Source organism: Hetaerina americana, unplaced genomic scaffold (genome assembly GCF_022747635.1).
Source record: "Hetaerina americana unplaced genomic scaffold, ioHetAmer1.1.p SCAF_6, whole genome shotgun sequence".
Classification (NCBI taxonomy): Eukaryota; Metazoa; Arthropoda; class Insecta; order Odonata; family Calopterygidae; genus Hetaerina; species Hetaerina americana.
The window spans coordinates 17,804,331-17,818,324 of record NW_027287205.1 but is presented as its reverse complement, the minus strand read 5'-3'; the positions used below and the strand labels follow the sequence as shown (position 1 = coordinate 17,818,324).

Here is a 13,994-nt window from a genome sequence, read left to right as displayed (position 1 = left end):
TTTTTAGTATTTCCTTCAGAGTCACCATGCTAGTCATTTTGCTATTGAATAATGCTAATTTTATATTCGATTTTTTTAAATGTGAGAATTATGATTTTGCAGATTTCCATTATTTTGCTTCTTAAATGGTAATTGCTTTTAATAAATAACATTTACCCTTTCCAAGTAACACTTGCACATTCTTGCTCAATGAGGAGGAGAAAAAAAGGTTTTTCGCTATTAATTCAAGGGTCTCGCGAACGCGCGCCTCTCGAGGACAACGCCTCCCGAGAATAACGCCTCCCACCGCATAGTGTGCCCCCGCCTGAGGGAAAGACTTGTGGAGGGGTAGACACGCACGCACGCAACGCCACCTCTCGCCAGACGGGTGAAACATTCACTCTATCGGTAACTGGTCTGTTAGACACCTATAGAGAGTCGGAAGGTTAACTTCTTGAAGCAATGGAACGGTAAGAGAATATTAGATGTCTTCACGAGTTCGAGAACTTGGAATTCTAATTCTGAACGACTGGTGAAATCATTTCAGCGATTTGTAGGCGAGCCCAATTCTCATTCGACCTAATATTTGTTCTCCTTCATTTTCACAGGTTTTAGTCGAAAGAGCCGACCGAGCATGACTTCACAAGTGATTTGGATGATAAGTTCAGATGAATGAAATCGGAGGTCTCCGTTGGACAACGGTGAGTACATTGTACTCTTTACTAATTGTGCTACTTAATCAAAAGTTTTTATTAAAAAAGTTGCGCGTGTTTAACAAATCTTGGTAGTTGGCTGGGGGCAGGGAAAAGTATGCATTGCGAAACCGATTAACTGATCAGAGGCACACTCCACCTTAAGTGGGATTATCTTTCCCTAGTACTGAACTTAAGTTGATCTCGTCGATTCCTCTCTCCCCCTCCCCATCGGAAAGTAGAGCGGTAGTCACGTGTTTCTAACTAGTGTTTCTCCTAGAGCAGATTTATCTCGATTGCAATTTACTTAGCCCACAAGGGGCACTTATTCTACAATAACAGAATAACTTAAAGCTGATCTGCCAACCAGTAAGATGATTGACTTAATTAATGTGTGCATTTAAAAATTTTTAAATCATTATATGGGCAACCAAGGTGAGGATAATGTTGTACGAAGATATTCTCGGTGGTGCGAAGAATCGGACGTCAGGTTACTGCTTAAAATGCGAGAACAGATGGAAGTAGTTAGGCTCACAATACTCTTCCACCTCGCCGTCAAGTTGGGCCTTGACTGATAATAGGGAAGGGGTGGGGCGATCCCGCATGCCTAATCTCGCTACCCTCGTCTCCGTTTATGAAGCGGTGGGGCCTGCTTATCGGTGTCCGCCTTAACTCCTCGTCCCTCATAAGCCTTTCTTTGTTCGCCATACGATTTTGCAAAAGGGTGCGATGGAGATCAAGTAGGGCATCACGAAGGTTAAATTGAGACAGCACTCTGCCACCCGAGTTGATCTAATTACAAGTTAAGCCCGCCGCAGTTACATCGAATGCTATTTAGACATCAACGGCGAACAATTCGTAATAAATACAAATGTTAAATGTTGAGTCTTTCAAATTATTTGGCAGACTTGGCCGATGTATAGCCGCTCGGTCGAAACACGCCACCAACCCATTCTCTAATTGCCGGGGGGGGGGGAATGACAGTAAGAGGGGCTCGAACCCCAGTCCAAAGGGTCCGACTGCACTCTCGATGATACCCAATTGAGACCCGACCGTGGCGTATCAGGCTGGCACGTGTGCAGGCGAAACCAATCAGATTAATGAGATGCGCCACAGTTCATGCAATATAGCTGCGAGAGTAAAGAGATGGAAAGACGATATGGATGTCTCATACTAGTCATTAACAGATTTAGTATGGGAAAACATGCTTTTGTGCAATAGGGAATAAGAAATCTATAAAATTGATTATATTTACTCCCAGGTATAAGGAAGGAGAAAGTTTGTTCTTTTGATGCCTTAAAGCGATTGTAGACAATGTTGCTTCCAGCGTTAAAGTCTTCTTATATCATCTTTTAGTGCATTTTTAATTTCTTTATCTTAATGCACACAATTCCAATTTATTCCATCACTTTAAAAGATTTCACATGGGGAACGATGTGTAGTTATTAAATGGATTAAAATCAGCCAAAGAAGCATTATTTCCCATCATCGCGTGCAATATAATACCAATTCGGGTGTGTATACTAAGTGGAACCTCGCTACGAAGCACTTCACTGGCGGATATCCCATCGCACGCTTTCCATGACACCAAGGTCGAGCTGTGATGTTTACCCGAGTCTGTGCGATCTCGGGTTAGCTGCTAGGCCAACGAAATAGGCCCGGTCAGCTAGACTCGGTAACGCAAACGCCGATACAGTGGTGTTTAAAGGCCAGGCTATTATTCCTAGACACAAGGTCATGATCATAAATTGGAACGTTACTAAACACGGTTCGGCAAATTTGTATTACGAAGTATGATTTTCGTTTCAATTATACATCGATTTTTATTGAATATTATGGATAAACGGTAACTATTATTTGAATAACCCTAAATATTTTTAGAAATCACATCAAGTGGAACCAATTGTCCTCATGTAATGTCTATTTTTATGTAGCCACTATAACAAGTTCAAGCTACATCCGTGTTAACTGGAATAATTTTTTTATCATCACAGATTGGTTTTTCTAATGGTGAAAATAGCCATGCCATTCATAATGGTAAGAAAAAAATTGGATTATCCAAATTTAAGTAGAGAGAGAGTGGGTGAGGTGGGCGAGTACCCTTTACCAATGTGGGGTTATCATGGATTGCCATCTCCCGATTATATGTGTGATAGGTAATCATTTTAGATGTATTTTGACACTCTGGCCATTATTTAATATTTCTTGAATCACTTCCAATGGAAATGTAGTTTTTCCTACATAATTTCAGTCTGATGCTCTTAATATTTTCTGCCAGCCTGTGCACAGACCTAGAACCCTAATATTCTCCTTCCTCTCCGTTGCTTCCCTGACATTCCCACTGCAGACCCCTTGCCACTTCCTGCCCTCTTCAGATTGAACCAAGCAATTCCCTCCCTTTCGCTGCCATTTGTGCAACTTTATCCTTGATCTTCTCCATTTAATTGTCAAACATGCATAGGAAATCTTCAAATGTACTGCCATGCCTAACCACATGGACTGACTGATATATGTTGGGTCAATGAAGAGGTCTCCTCTGTTGTGGATTGGGTCGGTTTTTCTTCTGAACAGTAACAAAACTTGAGCTATCCTAGGAATTAACCTAACTTTTCAAGCTATCCTACTCAGGAGCTCAAAATAAATCAAGAAATTTGATCCTAATTTTATGCCCAAATTCAAAGTTGGTCATACTGAGCTACCCTACTCCAAAACTATACATAGCCTTGGCATAATCCTGAATGATATCTTGTCATAGAAAAAACTAATTTTGCATAATTCAAATCAAACCAATATGGTATTATACCCACTTAAGGGGAATAAAAAGAGCATGACCTTAAGCTGCAGAGCCTACAAAATGTTTAATGTATTTTTACTCTTTGCAAAGATGAGCAAGATCTCACTCCCTTATTGTCAAAAATCAGTTTGGTTAAATACCTGCAAGCATTTGAAATGACTTCTTAAAACATCTCCTTTTGTTGCCAACAATGAATCTTCCTACCTAATTGATGATTTCCAAAATTATTCAAAAACGTTCTATGATTACTAGAACAGAACCAAGCAACCTTGTATTTCTGACCCACCATCCTTCCATAAGTCATTTACTGTGGCAGCTTTGTAACTAATCCCATTCATTCCAACCTGTGCAAAGAAATCTTGTTCTGTAGAAATTTTAAAATATAAATAATATGATATTTTAGTTTTCCTTAATATTGAAGCGTGCATCAGTATCTCTGTTACTTCCCAAATTACCATTTTTAATCTTATGGTTCATTGATGTCCTTTGTTTGCTCTTTGTGGCTTATTCCAGAGCATGATAAACATTTATTTTATTCAAAGGGATTTTCTCCATTCTTTGTAATACCCATCTCTTTAAGGCCGCTGATCTAAGTTCATAGACTTCAACTCATAGATAATTTGAATAGTCTTCTCCAGTGAAAATAATTCTCTTTCTCCTCTTTCTACTCTTATGTTGGCATATCCTAGGAGTCGTGATAGATTGGAAATCACAAATTGGAGAGAACAACACCTGAAATATGCTGAATGTCCACTGACCAACCTTCATCAATGTGGCCAAAAGAAATTCCTTTTCCACAGTGTAAGTACTTATTATTGGTAATTGGTTGTATATCTAGTTTACATGAATGATTTTTGGAACTGGTTGAAATTGTGGATGGCTGAGATGATTTTGAATTTTCATTAACAAGTCACTACAGCTTTGATGACATAGTGACAGTAATGGCTTCCTGTGTGATTGGTTTTCATAACAAAGTAAAACTCGTTGCCTCTCTGTGTACCAAGGTGACCTTCAATTTCGAGTTCTCTGTCAACACATTGCCCAAATGGTCACTTCAAAACCTCAGATTGCAGTAGATATTGGAAGAGTAAGATGAACCCTCCAGAGAATTGAATTTATTCTAAACAAATTTTTTTAATAATTATTATTATTGTTATTAGCTTGTTTAATGTTTAGAATTTAGGATTGCTCATACAAAAATATGAAAGGCACATCAATAATTGAAAATATGATCGAGTTTAACCCATGCGTACCCAAATGCATATGCCCAAAAAGCTAGTTTGGGCATCAAAATGAATAATTGTTTTTGTAATTACTAATTTTCATTATTGCAAACAAAAGTAACTGAGAAAAGTTGAAAAACGGAAGCTCTTCACTAGAATTTTCAAGAGCTAAAGTTCATATTTCATAGAGGCTTTTAAGTAAAGATTTTAAGGACAGGTATTATGGTATTTTACCTAATTCCAGGATACATTTCTGTGCTCCTGAGGTCTTCTCTCTCTGGTCATAAATACTATTCTAACATAATGATATTTTTAAAGCATACAACCCTAGAGAACTTTTTGTTCCAATACAGTGTTGTAGTGTGCTCAAATATAAAAGGTATTTTAAGAAAGTTTCATGATAGTTTGTGACCATTCATCAGTGAAGACAATTTTATTTTTGAAGACTTGTAAATGAGATTCGTTATTTTTGTGTTGAAAGAAAATCTTGGGGTCATTGTCCCAATTTTGTAAAAATCTGTATCCCAATTGAATTGCATCAATTTTACTGAGCCAATATGTGGTAGGTATCTGTAATCTCTGGATGAGCGACCACCATTTTAACATTTCTAGTTGTTGTTGTTCCAACAAAAATCATGCAAAATGACCTCAGCCTACTACGTTCAACTAATATTCAAGTATACCAGATTCCATTTGCTGTGATCACATGGGGGTTGGCATCAGAGTTAAGCATATGAAAATGAGGGAAAGAAATGTTTGCCAAATTTGCTGAAATTGTGATGTCTCAGTGGAAAGCTTTAATTTTATTTTATTCTGATAATATAACTTAAGTTAAGCATTGAAATAATTCCTTTTATAATCTTGCGTACCAAAGTGACATCAGCTGTAATGAATGATTATCATCCTCGTTTGTTAAAAGTCCCAAGGATTGGTTTGTAGCAGCTCTTTCTTGTTCTCCTACCAATCTCTTCATTATCCTACACAGCTCCTTGCACTGAGATTTCCATCACCTGATTCTCATTGTTCATCCAAGGCCTCTGCTATTCTTCCTTTTTCTATGCATTTTTCAGTAAAGGTCTTAAATAAAGCATCTTGCCTCAGGATATATCAATCAATTTACATTTCTGTAAGTGCCCTCCTCTGTAGGCCTCTCTCTTCACCCACTGTTCAAAGTATTTCATTTGGTACTCTTAACCTTTTTTTTTTGCCATTCTTCTATAGCATCACATCCATTACCCCAAAATCTTCTCTCCTTTACTTCTTCTGTAAGTTCATAGATTCTGCATTTATCTTTCAATGCATCTCTTCCTTTTGTCTAATTTTAAATGGTTTGCCATAGGTACCTGTCTCTTCTGATGGAATACTTCTTTCATTGCATGTGATCTTACCCGTCTAAATAGTCAAATTCTTCCATTTCCTCCTGTGTGTCTTTCCCTGCTCTCATTTAAAGATAGTCTTCCTTGAGATGACTATAAACCATTGACTAATTGGTATTCATTCCCTCAGGAGTTAGACTTGATAATTCCCACCCCACACTGACTGTTAGTGTTCTGGTTGGATCTCCTTTCCTCTCTGCAAGAACATAAAACAATGTCATCCACTAATCCAAAGAATGCTTATCCTTTCGCTGCACATTGTATTTTATTTCTTCCTCAAAATTGTTCAATGCCTTGTCATTGTCTGTGTGAAAGATCAAGGTTGACATCATAAAGGGCCTAAGTCTATATTTTACCTTTTGTTTTACTGTATCTGAATTTACTTAATGCTTACGATGTTACCTACTGCTTAGTCAAGTTCAATTCGGGTAATTGGTTCAAGATCAAAAAGTGAATTATTTCGATGAATTTGCCTTTGAACTAATGATAATAAACTGCAAGTAAAATTGCATTATGATTACGGAAGAACCTTTTTTACTTTCCTTAATTTTCTTTTGTAAGCCATTTATTGACAGAACTAATCTGTGATCACATTAAGTGGAGCCTAATGTGAGTGTGTGTGTGTGTGTGTTTTCTGCCAGTAGTGCAAGTCTATTGCCTTGTCTACACTAGCCATTTAAATGTTACTTTCATTGACCCCTAAGTTGAAGTACTCATGTAAACCCCAATTAAGTATCCAATTAGAACTATTCAATTGCTCCCGGCTCAACCTGATGGAAATTCATTTAATCCAATTAGAACATTAAAATTGTGGGTCCACTTGAAATAATGCCAATTATTCACTTCAAAAGAGAGGGCCATCAATTCTTTCAACTATATGACAGTCCAGTATTTTTTTTTTAAGAATGCTGGTTTTGTGATTAGTTCCTTGTGGTTCTCATGTATTTTAGTGTGCCCAAGTGCAATAAACATTTCAAATGATGACCATAAGAAGAGTTATTTTTCTATGTTTCTTTTAAGTAAAAATATTTATTTAGTAAAATATGTATAATAATACTATCGGAAGTAATAATCTGAATAATGTTAAAAACTCTCCAGTTGCACATAAAGTGTTCTGACTGTAAATAGCTACTTAAATTTATATAAAACTGCTGTAATTAAAAATATTTTCATGAATACAAGAGATTCAGGGCCTTAAGTGGGTGTAGTCATGCAATTAATATGCATCAATTGTTTTTACATTTTTAATGCTTTTAAACTTGGGGGATAGATAGAACCACTGTAATTTAAATATATATTAAAATAAATAATGCATTTAAAAAGGGATTTAATGTAGACAAGGCATATGGGCATGACATAAACTGTATTCAACATCTCAGTATGACTTTTTATGGAGTACAGCATACTAATGAGTCATTGCTATGTTTGAAAAATGTTAAGCTAATTTTATGGTGTGTTTTTTGACTGTTGTCCCCAAAAATAGCTTTGCATGTTAGAAATTCTTGAAGACAAGGAGCTGCCAGTATACTGCATTGCTTAGGCAACCTTGAAAAATTTTTTTTTAAGTCATTTAAAGGTTCCCAAGGCCTAACCATAATGCCTAAACTGTTGTATGCCTAACCTTTTGAAATGGTAAATGCTGACTCTTGAACGTAAGAGTTTTGATGACCATTATAAATGTTGAAAGAAAAAATCATGTCAATTTTGCTAATTAACCGTGAATTCCTATCTGTCATTACATGTGTACACTCACAAAGTTTAGTTGCAAATTAGCTAGGAATTACTGCGATAATTATTATTAGTGATATAACTTTTAGCCTTTAGATAAATCACCAGTTAGGATGCAAGGAATGGGGTTCCAATTTGCACCTGACACTACCTTATAGTGCAATAAATTGATTGATAACATACATTTGATGACACACCTTCATTTAGTTATTCTGTAGAAATGTATTTCAATCTGTAATAATTTTAAATGAGCTTTGCCATCATCAGTAAAATCATTGAGTAGAAGAGAATCCTTAATGCAATTCATAGTCAATCCATCTGATGAACTTGGCTTTTCAGCATTTATTAATTTGTCATAAAATAAGAGAGAATGAAATTTTTCCAATTTAAACTCTATTTAGCGATTGCACACAGCTTGAAGTTAGAGAGTTTTGACAGACCATAAAAAGTTTTGAATTAGTTTCTTTTTTTACTGGACAAAAAAGACCTGAATTTAAAATAAAGCAAAATGAAAAGTAACTCATCAAAAAGAAATTATTCTTTGCCAAACTTTGTTTTTTTATTTTTCCTCAAAAATGGCGTTGTTGGAAAACCACCATAAGGGTCATGAGGGTAAAAAGAAACTAAACATTTCCATCAAAAAATAATTAATATTTCACAACCATGGTTTCGATGCAGCGCATCATCATCAGGTGATTATGATGCAAGCATTGAAACCATGGTCGTGAAATATTAAATCTTTTTTGGTGGAAATGGTAAGTTTCTTCTTGACCTCGTAATGAAGGAATTCAACAAAGTTAAACCTGAAACTGTTATGTTCACCATGAGGATCTTTTAAGTTTTTTTGTTATATGAATAAATATTGTAATGTCATTTTTGTTTACTTATGCTGATAAGCATAGCAAAATTCATAATTTAGAATAATTATAAACAAAGATACAACTCTGCTTAAACATTTTCATTGTTAAAGATTCTAAAGAATTTAGGTAATTCTTCCATTTTCCGGTGAGAGAAATAAATATACTTTTCTCTTGTTATTTGCAAAATGCTGTGAAAGAGGATATAAGAGGATCATAATGTTTTCTGAATAATAAACAAAAGAATATTGTGTAGCTGCTGCATACAAAGCCTCAGCCCATGAAGTATTCTTCGTCCAATTAAAGTACTTGTAGTTCAGTTACCTTTTGTTAAAGCTTCGCAAAGATAGTCGTAGCAAAGAATTAATCCTTAATAACTATAAATTGGAAAAACTAAGAGAGAGAGAGAGTGAACATGCAATGGGGTATATTAGAGAGCACAGTCCCATTAATAGAATGTGTGGGAGTCAGCGTAGATAGTTAGCTAAAATTCACCCGTCACATGAGGACTTAGACCAGTAAACTCAAAGCATCCATGGGAGCAAGAACTCTTGCTCCCTTATTATCTAGGGTAAGCAACCTGTCATCAGTCTCACTGTCATTTGCACCAATTCAACTTGGGTGTTCCCTCCTTGAAACTTGTAACCTCACTCAATAAGAGGATCAGCACAACCCTAACCTCTGCTACATTCATAGTGCTCGTGACTTTCACAGAAATAAAAACTCCATGGCAAGCTGGATACTTTGCCTGTTTCTGTTTGTCTCTTAGAGCAACACAGCAAGGGTCAATACAATATGGAGGTGGAGGGAATGTTTTAGAATTGTGCCACATAGCTATCTATACAAATATTTCGAGGGCAGTTTGAACTTGAACGGGAATTTTCAAGGATTAATTAAGTACACCCAATTTGAATTGAATGCTTGAAGAATGAATTAAACCTCGGATTTTCAAATTGTAGTCAAATCAATAAATAAGGATTTCCAATGGGAGTTAAACCATAAAAAAGGAACCTCATTAGAACATCTTCATCATAAGTAATTTATATGTTCTGATTACCACCTCATTATTAAATGTAAAAAAATAGTCTATACACTTATTGATGAGGGAGAACAATCCTTTACTTCAGTATAATATTTTTATCCTTCAAATAGATTGTAATAAATCAAGCATGGTGTAAATAAAATTTTACATCAAAATTCGAAGTAGAGAGAAAAATACAGACATGAATAATGGGACATATTTAAAAAGAAATTTCCTTTCATGGCGTAACTGACCAAAAGCAAGGCATGACATAAAAATAACTCTCTGTTCATCGTTTCCTAGCTCTTTTTTTATATAAATGGAATAAAGAAACCTTGTTCATTCAGGCAACAAAACAATGTTTCATGAGATATTATACATTTGGCTATAATATGCAATCAATGGACACTGCAAAGAACTAAACATTATTATTTTTTCCTTTTTCAATAACTATTTCATCAAATATAGAGTAATATGCTCAAACGATTTGAAACGCTGGAAATACTCCCATACAGGAATAGGTACACAAAAAACCCTGCACGAATGTTGTCTAGCCATTTATTTAAGGTTACTCAAAACTAGTTATTGGGAATTAGTGGAAATTACGCGAAAGTATTGTGCAAGACATAATTCTGATGAAAACTAGTTTCACTTGCCTCATTTTAGGCAGCCCAATTTTGAGTAATTGATTGGTCAGGAATCACCTATTATGGAAGTTGAGAGAAAATAGGTGATGATTGGAAAAGTAGCATTCCTTTTTGAAATTCTTCTTATGCTACAATTTCAAGAAGTGTGAGGGCTAAGGGATTAACTTCTCCATTTGTGTGTCCCACATAGACAACTTCAATGGAAAATTAGTCATAATTCGAGATTGGAGATATTCCATCACACCTCAAAATAAATATCTTAGAAATGTTTTCTAATTTCAAGAGCAGAATATGACAGAGCTTAGTGTTTTCATTTGATTTTTGCTTCATTTCTGAAATAAACTTTTTCTCCTACTTCACAGTTATAGGCATACATGCATTTCACCTCATTGCTCCTTACAATTTGATTTTTGATTTGTCGGAAATGTAATAGTTCTAGCTAGTAGGTTAATTTTATTTAAAATAAGATGCCAATACCATCAGTTATGCCACAGTATCACACAAACAACTGATTGTCCAGCATCACACCACCTCCAAAATCACGCACCATCGAACATCAGGCACTCTCACAGTCCAACTTCGCACAGCCTGCATCATTTTCAAATCATTACCTCTCACAGTGATTGTAAAGTTTATTACCCAATCCTTTGTCCAGTGGCTGCTGTTCTCCTATTCTAAAAACTCCTGGCATTTGATGTGAAGTGCTCAAACAGCCCTCGTTAGGTGTCTAAATATTAGCCATTGTTACTAATTGGGATTCTATCTCCAAAAAGTGTAAATATTTCCTTATTCTCGGGAACAATTTTCCAGGTAGCACGTTGTCAATTGAGGACTGTCTACTATCAGACAGCACGTTTACCCATACCTCTCAAATGAGTACACATTTGTAACATTTTTTCCTAAGCGAGACATGGAATTTTATTTTTTAAATATAGCACTGGCTCATTGATACGTACATTTTTCTAATTTAATAAGCGTTTTAATGGTCAAAATAATATATTTTGGATTAAGATGACATTAAATGTGATTAGTGAAAAATTATGGATGTTGAAGTTTTTACCAATGGTATTGATTTGTATTATTTGTAATCGTTTGCATGTTGTTTATATGTATAGTTGTGTGTGTGTATGTTTTAATTATATATATTTGCATTACATTGTTCCGCATGTGTGTATTGATTGTGTGTGTTTATAGTAGGTTAAAATGCTGTCACCCTAAATTCTCTGCTGGTACACATAAACAACACCAACATTTCTGGTTGCCAAGAACATCTCGTCCCGCCATTCTTGGGCATCATCCTAAGGGGCATACATAGTTGCATTGAACTGAAAGAGTCATCATTCCTAGTAACAAAGCATTGCTTTTTTATGTAGAAATCTTAATTACTCCACTTCTTCTACATTAGCTCACAGATTCTTCAGTCATTCCATTTCCATTCAACTTCATTCCTTTATAGAACTTTTCACTCCTATTCTTATGATAGGAAATGTTATTAATTTGTCTCTTAGCCTTTCTCCGACTAGACCTGTCTGTCAAGTGCATTAATTTAATGTTTCCCTGACAAGTCTGCCCCTTAATTTCATCAAATTTCTCAGACTAATTTTGTTATCGTCTTCTTAAACTTTCATCCTTAAGAATCCTGGTTTCCAACCTCCATCCATCTACTCTACGATAGCTCAAGTTTCATAATATCAAATGTGAATCTTTCGTTAAAATTGCACAATCATCGCATGTATAATAATGCAGTCAGGCCTTAACTTGTATGACAAATATTTCTAATACATGTTCTGGCTCATGTCACTTACATGTATTAATCCCTTCAGGTTCAAAATATATCTCGTTTTTTGCCTTCCCAACCAATGTATTGAAAAGAGCATTAACATTATTTCCTAATGCTTTTAATATTAGAATTCACTTATTTGTACCGTGTTGATTTTGTAAGAAATATAAAATTCAAGATGTCATTAGGCATTTAGACATTTGAGGAATTGAGTGAAAATTGAATTACCAAATTCATCAAACCTTTTCATTTTCTGTAACGTATGGGGCCTGAAGTTTCAAATGTAATTACTATTCTAATTCCATAGAATCCACAGATTTCTATTATTGTCCCATATAACTGGGGAATTAGGCAGTCGCGTGGAACTGATGAGTCTGGATTAGTGAAATACATATATGGAAGGTTAGTTTGTTCATTTCATTTGTTTTGAGCAAAAAATATATCTTAATGTAGTATTTAATAATGAAATTCTTAATTTTCACACCAATACTTTTCGAGGAGTGTTCACATCGTTTCCTATTTTTGGGAAGATATTTTCAAGCTAGTGCAGAATTTTTGTTTTGCAACAAAGTGGTTCTAACACTGGGAATTATTGATCGTGGATACTGGCAAGGAATTAATATGATAGTTTTGTCAGAATTTATAAACCTCAAGGAAAAAATTTGTTCAGCTTCAGGAGAATTTTCATTAAATTATCTTCAAATATTTAATCGAATAACCTTTTTGGGTGATCATATGATCGGCAACCATACTGCTTCTAGCTTAGGATAATTTCTAGTTAATGAACGTGCACATATGATTTTATCTATATTTTTCCAATTGTTTCTAAATTCATCGGGTATGATGTAATCACATAGGCACACTCTTCATTATTTTGTTGCATTGTACCTTTACAAAGGGCTAATTATGCATTTCGTTTTCACAGATATCTATTCTATCATCCTCTTATCACTATTTATGTCATCTTCTTGTGTATCGTTACCATAGGAGTGTGTCCACATTAAACCAGACCTCTACGAGTTCAACTTGAGGAAAACATGCTATTTCCATTATCTGTCACCTCCTTTCCCATAAAGGTTGTAGTTTGTGTCATATTCCTTAATTTTAAATTGTTTCTCTTCACGAGCACCATACTCTTCCAATCATAAGTCTGTTGTTGCATCTGCCTTCCCAGAGGATTCATTCACAATAGTTTTACCGGGGCATCTTTCTTTTGTATTCCTCTAGCCCATCATGCTTAGAAAGAGTATAAAAAAGTTCTTCCTTAAAAATCTTCATCAACAACATCGCGTAAGATTTATATCTTGACAATGTGACACTAATGGCAAAGAACTTACAGGTGATGACATTTTTCTCAAATAACAAAAAATGCCCACAAATTTATTAAGAAATGATAGTTTTTTTTGCAATTATCTTTTTCATCTCGTTTCTTTCTTCCAGTACATGTGATCACTGCTGGAGGAGATAAGTCAACCCTGATCCAAGAGAATCATCAGTTCATTGTACTGAGTGGGACAATAAGTGTATCGGTGCTTTAACAAATGCAGTGGACATACTTGTTGAACATTGGCCATATTCTGGGAACAGTTGACCCTTGCATCTTACCTTTTCTTTGTAATAATATGAAGACTAACCTTGTTGATTTCAGGTGAAATAAAAATTTTTCTTGCAAACCCTATCCAAAATTTAATTAACAAAGTTTCATCGCTGGACAGAGCCTGGTTTTAATTAATTAGGACTTAAGGAAGTTTTTAATGCATTATTTTGCCTAAAATTCATGAAAATTTAATCCTTCTTCATCATTTCAATTGATTTTTTTTTATTTATGGTTTTTTTGCATAGGAAATTTTTTGATAATTTGAATTCTAGCAATTTATGAATTTTAAAAAATTATTCT

At 35.0% G+C, this 13,994-nt stretch overlaps 1 long non-coding RNA gene across 1 annotated transcript; it reads left to right on the top strand.

Moving 5' to 3' along the window:
- Window positions 1–412: 412 nt before the first annotated feature.
- On the top strand, window positions 413–13,765 carry LOC139695436 (uncharacterized). The gene is made up of 4 exons (XR_011702318.1): window positions 413–449; window positions 588–680; window positions 4,155–4,266; window positions 13,538–13,765. It is a non-coding gene; the product is annotated as an uncharacterized lncRNA (long non-coding RNA).
- Window positions 13,766–13,994: the final 229 nt, after the last annotated feature.